Raw genomic sequence first — 14,754 nt, 5'->3', positions numbered from 1 at the left:
ACGGCTGTAAAAGCCAAGCTGCAAGCTTCTCCTGATAGTCGTGGTGTTGTCAGCATTCTGGAGCTGTCATTTTTCACAATGAAGATGATGCCCCTGGAGATTATTGTTGTGCCTCCACTAGAACTGGCAGTTTTCAGAATTCAGACAATGCCCCTGGTGATTATGGTCATATGCTACATAGGTAGATTCTGTTACAATTGAAGTTGGACATATGTTAACATTTTCTGTGCATACTGTTGGAATGTGTTTGTGTACTGTTGTTTTGTTTAATAAAGAACGATGTTTGCAGTTTTTATTTTCCTCTTGAGCAACTCAGTTCTTTAGCATCATTGCTGTAATGTTATAGTCACCCTTTGTTGTGTACAAGCCTAAACCAACTTGCTGTTGTTTGTGGCTAACCCATATTCATGAGTTGGTTAAAGTACTCTCACATCTGTATACTTTTAAAAGTGTTTCAGCTTTTCTCCTGAAGGCACTGTGGGTAATTTTCACCATCACTGCTTGGACACTAAACTGGTGAAGCAGATCCCCTACCTGCTATAGAACCTGCCAGGTTTTCAATGAAGATGGAACTCAGTTGAGTTTTATAAAGGGCAGACAATCTGGTCCATTGGTTCACTGGTTAAGCCAAAAATATCAACCACCCCCACCCCCTCGCCCCCCACAACTGTCTCTTGGTCAGTGCTCATGGAAGTGCCATTCTTTGTTCCTGAGCCCAGACAGTGAGTGTTGGCAGACTATTCAACCAAGGAAGCCATCACATCACCAGAGTTTGAGATGAGGATCTTTGCTCTTGGGCTACAGCGGGTAATAAAGATCAATCTAAGTGAACAACAAGTGTGTTGTTAATTCATGATTTCATTGATCAGATGTAACCAGTGGTCCTGAAGTACAGTTCTCTATACTGGCACCAGTCTCTGTCAACTGTCTACTTTCAATGAAACAATGAAATTACAGATGCTTACAGTTGGCAGCTCACTGTAGCTATTTACATCACCTCATTAATATCGCATCCTGCCTGACATCACTATGACCAGCATTTCAGAGAGCTCCCCAATTCTACTAGAACAATTTGAGAGAGTGGTGTCCCTCAGAAATATCAGCATACAGTGCACACTAAATCTCAGTTGAACATAGTTTATCAAATCTTTTTAATAATTTGTGCACTCGGATTGACATGAACAATGGAGAGCAGAGAAGATCAGACTTGATATCTTGATATAAATCACAGGCACTAATGAGAGCGTCTGAGTTCCTTCCAATTATTGAAAATGATTCTGGAAGAGAGGGTGACTATAATTGCAAAAATCCAAACAACCTCCAGGGCAGGTAAGGTTGGCTTCCATAATTGTAGATCCACAATTTAATTTTTATGATTTTGACCAACCAGCCTAGATGTTCTGATTGGTCATGTGTGCAACCAAAAGTAGGGCAGTGTGGTTCACGACCTCCCAACCGATGTTGAGCACTGACCCCACCAGAATTCCTGGTGCTATTAGGTCTGCTGTCATGCTGGTTGGTGGTCATGACTAGACTGGGCAAGGATAAAGGTGCTGACATTTAGGCTACAAATACATCTGGATCCTCCCACAAGCCCCTCAAATGCCAGATAAAGTGCCAGAAAACAAACAAGTCGAGACTGTCCACACAATGGGGGAAGTACTTCGGCCTGCAAGATTCCACCTTCGGGTGCAGCTGCAGAGAGACTGGATCCACCTCAATCCCAAGAAGCTCCTTTTAACTGTAGCAGTACTCCTGCCATTGGAGTATCACCCAGACAAAGCCACAGGTCAGGGTCAAGGGGACATACTATTAGCAAGGGTGAAGTATGCAGCAAAACGCAGGCGCACACTCAATGGAGATGAATGATATAGTTGCCACTATTGTTCATGCAGGAAGACTCTGTCGGGAGTTGATTTCAGCAGGTGGCAATGAATAGCTGTTTTGTGAGTTGTGTTGAAAAGGGAAGACACTGTAGCTGAAAATGCAGATATTAATGCAGTGAGCATGTGTTGAGGTGAAGAGAAAGTGTCCTGTATGAAAGCTGCATGAATTTCTGTCGCTGCTGGTAAATGATTCTCTTCTGCTGGTTCTTTATGTTGCTACCATTCCTCTTGGTGACGGTACCTCGTGGCCTCCATGATTGTAATCTCTTTGCAGGGAGATATTGCACAATATGCAGCAAACAACATTCCTAGAAGCTCTTACTGGGCTGTATTGCAGTATGGCTCTCATACATGAAGAGCTGCTTAGGTAAGCAAATGATGTGCTCAATGATAAAAGTAGTGGAAGCACCATCTCTTTAGATCTATGTTGTCCTGGGACATTATAAAGCTGCAGAGGATAACCAAGATCCTCCAAGCCACCCTAAAACTTGCTTTGCAGCGTGAAATATTGGTGGAACTAATGAAGTTATCATGACAGCTACCTGAAAAGTGAGCATTTATTTGTTTTATGCACTGCTGCTGCTAACAGATGAGCCACGCGTTGAGAGAATGGAATATTCTGTGATTCGTGTAAGTTAAAGCATTGTCTAATGGTGTACGTAGAAGCCATTTGGGTACAACCAGTATCCACATAACCAAAACCTCTTTGCTATGTTTGACTTTAGCTCCTTTATAGTTAGGACACATGCTTCTTCTTTTCAAAAAGGTATGAATGGGCACATTGTTTGTTCTCACATCTTCCAGTCCTGCACATTTGGGAATCCTGGCACTCTGTAAAATTGCAGAGACTTTTTTTATTCTTTCACGGGATGTGGGCATCACTAGCAAGGCCAGTATTTGTTGCCCATCCATAATTGTCCTTGAGAAGGTGGTGGTAAACTGCCTTCTTGAACTGCGGCAGTCCATCTGGTGCAGGTACTCCCACAGTGCTGTTCGGAAGGGAGTTCCAGGATTTTGATTCAGCAACAGTGAAGGAACTTTTCATGCTACTGTTTGTTGTCCATGGGAGAAGAAGATTTGTGTGATGTACAAGGAAATAATAACTCCACTCACATATCTATATACTGCTGGTTATTGATATTTGCAACATCTCCACTGGCAGGTGGAAGGATCCAATGCAAAATGTTGAGTATGTTTGTGCCTTTAATAGCCACTGGCAATACTATGGCTATGATGATGCCCTCATTGTATGCAGCATAACTCTGCAGGCACTGCTTCTCAGACAAATGAACATAGGTGCACCTTGGCCTGTATATTCTGGTATGGGAGTCTAATGAGTGTGTGCCAATTGTCTCAGGTACAGCCTGATCTGTCTGGCTTCCCGGTGTTCGTCCTCTTCTCTCCCTGAAGAAACAGATATTGAGGAATTCCCAGTGAGAAAGCTATTGTGGCACTATTACTCAGGTATGAACTGTGGTACATCCCCTCTTACATCCATATCCCTCAATTTTCCATAGGCAGCATCTGTCAGCATAAAATACTTTCTTTCTTTCTTTGGCCTCCTTATCTCGAGAGACAATGGGTAAGCGCCTGGAGGTGGTCAGTGGTGTGTGAAGCAGCGCCTGGAGTGGCTATAAAGGCCAATTCTAGAGTGACAGGCTCTTCCACAGGTGCTGCAGAAAAATTTGTTTGTCGGGGCTGTTTCACAGTTGGCTCTCCCCTTGTGCCTCTGTCTTTTTTCCTGCCAACTTCGACTTGCCACACTTTAGCCCCGCCTTTATGGCTGCCCGCCAGCTCTGGCAAACGCTGGCAACTGACTCCCACGACTTGTGATCAATGTCACAGGATTTCATGTCGCGTTTGCAGACGTCTTTAAAGTGAAGACCTGGACGGCCGGTGGGTCTGATACCAGTGGCGAGCTCGCTGTACAATGTGTCTTTGGGGATCCTGCCATCTTCCATGCGGCTCACATGGCCAAGCCATCTCAAGCGCCGCTGACTCAGTAGTGTGTATAAGTGTAAAATACACCTACCTAGATATGGATACACATATTGTAATCAGATGCACCCATCAATGTATTTCCTGTAATTTACACTTTAACAATACTGGACCTGGTAGCCCTGATCTAGAATCTATATAGTAGCAGAGTCTTTGAATTTTTAATAACTGACAAAGACTATGAAATCACTGACCAATCGATGAATTGCACAGGTCACACTTTCTCTAATCTCCCTTTCTTCTGGAAGCTCCTGGAACAAGTCAGCAGCATTCAGTTTCTGTGTTCATCACTCACCATTGAAACCTTTTCAATCTGGTTTCCATCCTGCCAATAGCACTTCCTATGGTCAAAATCGCCAATTATATCCTTCGTAACTGCAAAAGTGGTGCCTTATCATGCCTCGTTCTTTTCTGTCTCTCTGCATTCTTCAATAGGGTTGACCATTCCGTCTTGCTCCAGTCCTTATCTTTCACCATTCCCATTTGTGAGACATCCGACATGGGCACCTTTTTACAGCAATGTGGGAAATATTAGAAAAATCAACTCTGTATCCCCTCAGTCTGTCGCTGCAACACATGTTGATCCTCCAGTGCACTTTGCCTCTGGATCACAAGAGGTTAGGGTCTGCTTGACCAGTGCCAGCTGGAAATCTGTTGTATAGAATTAGCTTTGAGTTAATCTGCCCTTGAGAGCAAAAGAAAACATTTTATGTGAAATTAGAGAATTGATTGATCAATCAGTCCTGAGTCTATTCTTTGATAGTACTGAGAATGCTAACCCCCACTTTCTGCTGCTGATCAGAGACAACATGGCCCTGATCTTGATGGTGTAATGTGTCCTTGTTGGTTTATTGGAAGGGTGGGATTCTTATATATTTCATTTCAAAACCAGAAATGATCCAAATTGGGCCAGATTTTCAGACTAATAACTAACTATTCAAATCTTAATCGATCTGGAATTGGTTCCAGTTTCTTCATTAAAATGTCAATGTGAGGGATAAAATATTCTTCTGCACAAATGCACCACGACTGGGATGTTCATATTGTGCCATTAGCCTCCCACAATCATAGTGACTATTAGTGCCCATCTGCTCCCTGTAGTGTTAGGCAAAAGCATTGACTATATTGTAATGTACGAACCAATGTTCCTTCATTTTACACACTTAACTAAAAACCGATAAATCTGAAACCGATAAATAGTATGGCAGTCACATTGATTGTATAAATGGCATCTTGTAAATTAAATATAAGGATTCAGGAGGAGCTCATTTTTACCTATGACACAGATTTTGTGTCAAAGAGTGTGAGAGATAGGGAATCAGCCCCAAGATCCTCTAAACTTGCAAACTGTCAGAGATGTAATTTGAACATTCAGTCACTAGGGGCCAGCAAATCAATAGAAATGACAGTTAATTGACCACACATGACCATTCCTACTTAATTTGTTGAGAGTTGAATGCTCATGTTTCTAAATGCCTATCATTCATGAATTCATTAAAAGCATGCTTAAAATATGTGGCTTCTGCTCCTTGCAATGATCTCAATTCAAATAATTTCAGTTTTACTTTTATTTACCGTTTCTGCCACCAGTTTAGGAGCAATGTGGGGGAAAGCCCTTTTGACTCATTGAGCTCCCTTCTTCAGTGGATCATGCACAAATTTCCTTCTCAGAGGCTCGAATCACAATCATTTATTGTCCTGAGGGAGATACCTGGCCCAATCACAGGTGAGACCTTAGCCCCATTTCTTCCTGCACCCCAAGGGATCTTGGAGAGTCCGGACATCAACCCATACGAATCAGTCCTGACTAGTTACATGTGACATTTCCGACTGATGGGCTGGGGGACACAGATTGAAGGTTTTGGGCAAGAGTTGCAGGGGGAATGTGAGAAAAAACTTTTTTAAGCAGAGATTGGTAATAACCTGGAACTCGCTGCACACAAGGGTGGTGGAAGCGAAGACAATGAATGATTTCAAAAGGAAATTGGATGAGCGCTTGAAGGAAATAAACTTGCAGGGCTACTTGGATCGAGCAGGGGAGTGAGACTGACTGGATTACTCCGTGGAGAGTCAGCATGGACTCGACAGGCCAAATGGCCTCCTTCTATGCTGTAGATAACTCTATAGCTCTATGTATTTAGCAGCGCAGAGTACAGAATCCTGAAAAACAAAATCACCAATTTGATCACCTGAAATCTCTTGTTTTCCAATAAGAACATGCACACCTATATAAAGCCTTAGAACATTTAATCTTGATAATTGTCCAACTTTTGATTTAAATGAGTTCATTGACAGCACTAAAGACATTTGTTGGGAGTTTGTTCCAAACATCTACTATTCTGTGGAAAAAAATCTCCAGTCTTGCTTGATGTTTCTATAGCCATGTTCTATGCTGCTCTGTAATTGGCCAAAAGAATGCATGTGAATTGTTCATTCTTGTGGAATAACCCATCTACCAGCTGTCCCAGGAACTGACCAATCACAGTCTATATGTGGCAGAGAGACTAGACTACCATATACTTCATTAGTTGTGCAGTTGGCACTTTAATCATGTTTAATAAACAATACTTAATTTCCTCCTCAGAAAATTGCTCTCCATCTCCTCTATAAAAGCACTGATGCTTTTGTGTTGTGGTTAAATGAGCATTAGATACAGAAATATAGAAAATCTCAAGGATGGAAGACATCATCGGTCTACCCAGTCCATCTTCCTACTGTCCGAGTAATTATATCTGATGGTGCATTTCTTTGCAAGATACTTGTCCAAGTTTATCTTGGAGTGATCTAAGCTACTTGCCCTGACAACCTCCCCTGCTATGTATGACAAAAAACATCCACCCTCTTTGTGAAATAATATTTGAATTTTGAATAATGGATGAATATACCTCTTTCCATCTCATGCTTGTGCCCCTCAATCTGCTGCCCTGTTCCAGATCAAATAAGCCCTGACTGATCCATATCCTAGAGATTTATTAATCTGAAAACTTCAATCTTGTCCCCCACCAATCTCCTCCTCTGCAATGAGAAGAATCCCAGTTCTCATATGTTTTATTTTCTAGTCTCCTAAACATTCTAGTAGTCTTCTCTGCACCTTATTCAACTCATCTGCATCTTTCCTGTGCTGAGGGTTCCGAAACTGAACACAATACTCCAAATCTGGTCTTCATTCTTACCACAGGCTATTTTTTGAGTGTCTGCACGGTTCTGTCATGAGAGGCATCATGGGTGAGTGTGATCCTTTTATCACTTAATATCCACACATGAACACTTCCAGTATTGAGTAACAATCAGGAACAAGGACTCTGGCTGATTTTTCTGTTCCCTTTCCCAGGGCATCGAGGCCAGTAGCAGTCTATATGTGGCAGAGAGACTAGACTAACATATACTTAATTAGTTGTGCAGTTGGCACTTTAACCATGTTTAATAAACAATACTTAATTTTCTCCTCAGAAAATTGTTCATTTGCCCAAGATGGTGAGACCATCAACCTGTAACACCCTGTTGCCTCAGTTAAGATTAAAATTCACAAAGAAGTGTCAAAGTTTGATTACACAAAGCTGCGAGAATTGAACCTGCCAGAGTCTCTATTTTCAATAGATTAGAGAAGTAAATGTTGAAAAGTTTCCTCACTCACACTTATGTATACATTATTCAGTAGTAAGAACTTACAAAAAAATGTTGGGCTATTATATGAAATGTTACAAACTTTCACTTTTTGCAATCAAAGACTACCTTCAGTGCTCTTTAAATGTTCTCCTTCACATTTGATTTAATTTTAAGATAAAGGAGAGAACAGGCTGGACCAGTGAGACCTGTTGCTAGATGTTTGATGTCATAATGGACAATTTCTTGTTGCTAAGCTAATAATAACATACCAGACCATTCTATGTTGCCATGGTAATGGGTAAATATCCAAGATACCATTGTTCATCAATTAGGCCATGAAATAATGCTATGGGACACCTGCATGAAACTCTTCACATATTTGTCTGAAATTCCTCTCTCCACTATTTGGTAGAGGCAGTAACTGATTTTAAATGCAAGTGTATAGTCATTTAATGCTGCATTTTCTTGCAATCCTGCCATTAGAAACAGAATTTGTCAGTTGTACCAGAAATGAGACAGCTTCTTTGAATGATCTGAGATCCACCTAAAAGGTGACTTACCAGCATTGCCACTGGTATAAATATTATTACAGGAGGAAACGGCTTGTCTGTTGGCGGACCAAACATCTCTTGGTATACTCGCAATCAAAACTTTGCAAACTTGAGGACTGGGTGGGGGAGTTAAAGGGAAACCCCACCCCCACCACCTCCTCCTCCAGTGATTAGAGTCGCACCAGACAATAAAGAAAGATGGTTGTGATTTGTCAGAGGCCAATCATGACAGTCTCAAGACATTGCTGTATGGCAAGATCCCAGGCCCAAGCATCTTCAGTTGCATCATCAGAAATATTCCCTCCATCGTAAGGTCTAGTGGGACTATTTGCTGATAATTCCACGTTGTTCAGCTCTGTTCACAACTTCTCAACTGATGAAGCAGCCCATGGCAGTCTACTGCAGGGTTTTGGGACAAAATCCAGGTTTAGGCTGGTAACATTCATATTACATAAGTGCCAATCGATGGCCATCTCCAACAAGAAAAAGCTCCACTGCCTCCCTCTACTGGCATTGCTGAATCTTCCTCAGGAACATCTTTGGCTTAACTCAACACTGTAGCTATAAAAACAGGGGGTGGTGGCTGGGTACTCTGCCACAAGTGGCTCACTTCCTGATCTCTCCAGGCCTTTCCACCCTCTTTTTGTCTAGAACATGACAGTTACTTGATGGGTGCCCCTGCTACTGGACTTGATGGGCACCAGTCCACGACAAGCAGAGCGTGGCTACAGTACGTATGACGTATACGATGTTCTGCAACGACTTGAAAGGTCACACAGACTTGAAATGTTAACTCTGTTTTCCTCTCCACAGATGCTGCCTGACCAGCTGAGTATTTCCAGCACTTTCTGTTTATGTTTCAGATTTCCAACATCTGCAGTATTTTGCTTTTGTACTCACCAAGATTACCTTGACAGCACCTCTAGCCCTTGTGACCTCTACACCATTGAGAAGGCCAAGAGTAGAAATGTCATAGGAATAACATCACCTCCAAGTTTGCCTCCAAGTCACATCCCATCCTGACTTGGGCATATGTCACGTTAAGTCCCTACTTAACATCAGTTTGAGAGCATGAGCACAACTAGGACAACAGTGGCTCCAGGAAAAGGCCTACCACTACCTTCTCAGGGCCTTTCCAGTGTTGGACGTATGCTGTCAACGCATTATTTTAAAAGATAATTGATCCAGTTTGTTGCTCATCGGCCTGTAAGGGCTTTCCTTGGGCATTGAGGTAGGTGCAGCAGACAGAAACAAAGTTACAGATTGAATTTACTGTACTGCAGGGCTGTGTATCCTACCCTGCAATACAAATAGTGACTCTCCAAGCACTGGACTCTCACAGCAGCATAGCAGCTTCTATACTAGGGTTGTCCAACATATGGCCCGCGGGCCAGGATCCGGCTTGCTGAAGGTTTCCATTCAGCCCGCGGATGTATTTCAGAGATGAGAAATTTCCCAGTGGCTTCTTCTTTGAGACCGGTATTTTAAAACATCACACTGTCAGTTTCACAGCTGACAGCTGCTGCATGAGAACGGTATCAGTGGTTTCCCAACTTCGGACAGATTCAGGGTTTTCCAACTTTTTTTTGAAAAGGCCACTGGAAAACCCCGAATCTGCCCGAAGATGGGAAACTGTTGTTCCTGCTCTCAGCACCTGTCAGCTGTGAAACTCAGCGTGATTAAAAAAAAAGACCAGCCACAAAGCTGCTGTGCTGAGTGCTCCCACTCCCTGCAGATAGATGTCAGATAGATAGAGAGAGAGAGGGGGCAGAGAGAGAGACTGGGAGCTGAGACAGAGGGGGAGGGGGGCTGAGAGAGAGAAAGTGAGGGTGTAACAGAGACAGAGAGAGGGGGGGCAGAGAGAGAGAGAGGGGGAAGAGAGAGAGAGGGGAACAGATAGAGAGAGGGGAGGGGACAGAGAGGTAGAGAAAGAGGAGGGGGCACAGAGAGAGAGGGACAGAGAGTGACAGAGAGAGTGGGTCAGAGAAAGAAGGGGGGAGAGAGAGAGGGGACAGAGAGAGAGGATGACACGGGGGGAACACAGGGAGCGAGAGTCAGAGAAAGAGAGAGAGAGACAGTCAGAGAGAGAGAGGGCAGAGAGAGGGAGGGACAGAAAGAGTGGGACAGAGAGGGAGGGGGAGAGAGACAGGGTCAGAGAGAGAGGGGCAGAGAGAGAAGGGGACAGAGAGAGAGGATGACATGGGGGAAATACAGGGAGAAAGAGAGGGGAGGAACAACACAGAGAGGGGGGAACACAGGGAGAGACAGAGTCAGAGAGAGAGAGAGGGAGAGAGTGCTCAAGATCACTGCAGACAGATGGAAATCTCTCTGGAATACTCTGCATCACCACAACAAGTGTGTGGGCAAACAATGACTACTGTGCAAGCAAAAAATGCCAGGTATCTTACTAAATCAGTGTCCAACATAGTGATGAGAAAGTAAATCAATAAATTAATCTTCTAATTTAAAGCTTCTTCACAAAAATACACATTTGTTGTTGTTTTAATAGATAAATCTTGAATACCTTTATCTTTCCGAAATTGTCTCACCGTCCCCCCACGTAAGACAAAAATTGTAATGTGGCCCCCGATGTGAAATGGTTGGACAACCCTGCTCTATACTATTAAATACACCATTTGATTGGTGTACTGCTACTTAAAAATGTAACACACTCGGATTTGTATTCCTCCTCCTTAATATATTTGTTTATAAAACCCTCCTTTTAAACAGAGGTAAAATCATCCTCCTACAATGAACTTGCAGTTGTCGACCTAATCTTTTCCCCACCAATGTTTTCCTCTGATTTTCTTCACTTCCATGCTCCCCTCTTGAAAGTAGCAACTTGTGCTGGGATACAGTTCCCTGGCTGAAATATTTGTTATATTTTTATAACAATTGGAGTTTAGAAAATTGAAAGTATTTGATATTTGTGAAAATGTTTTGAAAAGTTTTATTAAGAATGTATTCCTATATTTTAGAGTACTCTTAAAGCTGCTTAAATATAGAAACAGTACCTTTAAAAACAGCTTTTAAAAACACATTTCACAAATACTTTCAGTTTTCTCAATTCCTATTGTTATAAAAATACGACAAATGTTTTCAGCCTTTTCATACCTTCGCCAAATTACCATGACTTTGAACATATAGGGTAGTTTTTCTGTATTTATGCTTCCAGTGTAGAGCTTTGCACACTGGGAGGATATATTGGGAGTTCAGGCACTGAGGTTAATGGGCCCTGCTGGATCTTTTCATCCACCAAGATGAACAGATGGAGAGTCGAGCAAAGCTCGCTGACCTTCACACCTGAAGTGATCCCAATGTGCGAAGCTCCACAATATTATAAAATCTATCTTTAAGCGTCAAACAGGTTATGAGACTGTGGAAGCCGTCAAATCCAAATTCTAATTTATCTCTTGTTTGGTGTCCACAAATGCACATTTGCTGCAGTGATCAGGGGCAGGAATACTGGCTGTTTTTCACCCCTTCCAGTCTAACTCAGACATACTCAACTTCTCCCAGCCAGGTCTCCACTGAAACCAGCATGGCCCAGGGATCAAATCGAAGATTTTCTGCATGTAGAGCGGACTGCATTCTCTTTTCTGTGGGCAGGGAATGTGAACTGATTGTTTTTGGATTAATACAATCCCTGGGGTAAATTTACAGTACATTTTAAGTATTCTATTTACCATTGCTGAAGAATTTTTTCTCTCTCTTCACTGGGCTGCCCCACAGTTCTCCTCGATAAGATATTATCGCTTTTTTCCTGTGCGATTAAAAGAGAAAAATACACCCACACAGAGTGGATTGTTGCATTAATGAGTCCATACAGGCCTCATTAAAAACAAGATTGAAGGAATTAAGTCTGATAAAGAATCTTTTGACGAGAAGAAATTAAAATAATACTAAGCCCAGTGTACAGGCACTTATTCAAACACAAAAAAAAGAAAAAAATATTGAATTCTTTTAAACAGAAAATGAATCTCCTGCCTTCAAAGGATGTGTCAAATCCAAACCTTTTACTTACTCCCATACGAGGAGGAGCAATCATCATTTATAAGAAAGCCTACTGATTGAGCAAGGTTGAATTCCACGCTGGTAATCTCTTGTTAAACCTATTTGAAATTGTTCGCACCCACTGATCTAATCCCTCTGAGCCAGGCCCTTCTTTCATTGGAAGCTGCAAAGCTGATGCCCTCCCTGATTTGTGAAAGGGATTAGCTGATAGCCAATGGCAGAGGAAGGTCTGATAGAGGGCTGCTGGGCAGGGGATGAGATATCTGTAAACAGAAATGTCGAACAAGCTGTTGTGGCTCTGTGTGCATGACCCCAAGGTTAGGGCTTCCATATTTGTGGTCTTCCATTCACAGGAGGCAGGCAGCACTGCCGGGAGCTGTCATTTCTGCTGCAACAGAACAGATGCAGTTAACCCCTTCGGCGCTACTTCAGTATTTCTTGGGCACTGAGAATACATGACTTTTGGTTTTCCCAGTGCTGTTGATTTTGCAAACTGCAACATTATTCTACAGGTTTTTCTGTTTCCAGCATACAGGAAATGCTAATGGTCACACTTAGGCTTGCCCGGTATTTATCACTGTTTTATCCAATTTTCACCTCCTCATCTCCTGAAGGTGCTCATTTCTTTCTCGGATGCAGTTTCACAGGTACCAGAGCCTCACCCAAGAGATCACTTTTCAAAACTGAGGCTAGACAGTGAGTGTCAGCAGGTTGTTCTACTGTTGGGCCATCACGGCTATGTCTAATTCTGTTGGGCACTGTTGTCCATGCACATGCCCTTTCCCAGCAGGAATGTTTGGATATCAATCAGCTGAAGTATATCAGAGGAGGACCTGCTGGTGTCTGCAGGACCCACAATCAAAGGTAGGACCTCCCAACCAGTGACCTCTACCACCCAGAAGGACAAGGGCAACAGATGCAGGGGAACACCATCACCTGCAAGTTCCCCTCCAAGCCACACACCATCCTGACTTGGAACTGTATCGCCGTTCCTTCACTGTCACTGAGTCAAAATCCGGGTACTCCCTCCCTACACCTACACCTCACGGACTGTGGTGGTTCAAGAAGGCAGTTCACCATCACCTTCTCAAGGGCAATTAGGGATGGGCAATAAATGCTGGCCTAGCCAATGACACCCACATCCCAGGAACAATTTTTTAAAAAAAGGAAATCAAATATTTTTGTTGTGGAAGTATTTTGAAAGATTAACCCTCCCCCACTTCAAAATTTTCATAAAAGCATGCTGGGCCAAAAGGGATTTTTTCAGAATAAACCCCTTCCAGTTGCTATGGGAACTAAGCCTATTTGAAACTCCCCAGAATGTTGATGATATCCCTTTAACTAATCAGTATGAAAGGAAATGACAATGTTGTGAAAAGAGCTATTGTAGAAGCAAATCCAAGGGGTTCTGATGAAAGGTCAAAGGGACCTGAAACATTAACTCTGTTTCTCTCTGCACAGATGCTGCCTTGACGTGCTGAGTATTTCCAGCATTTTCTGTTCTTGTTCTGTTCTACAGTTTGTGATACAGGGAAGTTATTGGAGGAAGCATTATATTTGGATTTGACTATATATACTTCTAAAAGTTGTTTCTCTGACATTTATACAGTCTTCCAACTTGTAAAATAAAAGTCAGTGTTTGATGGCCTCTTCATGAATTTCTCCTCAACAAACAGGTTATACACTTTTGCAGATATTTTGTAAATATTTTTCTCAGATTCAAATTTGCATTCTATCTTTTCATGAGGATCCTACATTTCTAACAGGCTCTTTATTTATAACATTATCCAGTTCCTATTTTGAAATTGCTAGCAGCCATAACATAATACACGGATGGATTTCCTGGTTCTTTCCTGAAACAAAAGCCCGGTTCAAATTTCAGAGCATTCTGACAAAGCAGAACAAGACCCTAAGGTTCCATGTGGGTTTTGCCAGTCTCTCAGTGGCATTTCTCAACGAGAGCGTGAGAGATTGGGAGAACTCTCGCACAATTTCAGGTCCTAAATCTTTAATTTTAGAACTGACTTACGCTGGGTTTTGTATCAAAGGAATGACAGCCCAGCAGGTTAAAAAGAGAAAGATTTATGATGTTACGATAGCACCAATATTTAACGTTATCAATTCATCAATTTAACAGCAGGCCTCACAAGGTTTCTATAGCATTCTCTGTAATTTTTATTCACTCACACCCTCAAACAATCACCTCTCTAGGACTGTCAATCAATTAATGCATTTTGACAACAGAGCAGATGAATTTGATGATATAATGCAACTCCAAAGCTATCCATCTATTTATCCCCCTCCAACTTTTTTTCTCGGCGTTAGCTGTGACTCAGTTGGTCACACTCTTGCCTGTGTCAGAAGGTTGTGAGTTCCAAGTCCGACTCCAGGAACTTTAGCACAAAATCTAGGCTGACACTGGGTGTGCTGCACTGTTGGAGGTACTGTCTTTCAGATGAAACATTAAACCAAGGTCCTGTTTGCTCTTGCAGGTGCACATAAAAGACCCTATGACCATTTTAATTAACAACAGGGGAATTTTCTCCTTACCAACGTTTACCCCTCAACCAACACCACCAAAGTTATTGTGTCATTATCTCATTGCTTTTTGTTGGACCTTGCTTTGTGCCACATTTCTTACATTGCAACAGTGACTATAAAAGTACTTAATTAGCTGCAAAGTGCTTTGGGCATCCTGA

This window comes from Heterodontus francisci, chromosome 26 (genome assembly GCF_036365525.1).
Source record: "Heterodontus francisci isolate sHetFra1 chromosome 26, sHetFra1.hap1, whole genome shotgun sequence".
Taxonomy (NCBI): Eukaryota; Metazoa; Chordata; class Chondrichthyes; order Heterodontiformes; family Heterodontidae; genus Heterodontus; species Heterodontus francisci.
The sequence above is the reverse complement of the archived record's forward strand: the minus strand, read 5'-3'. Positions refer to the sequence as shown.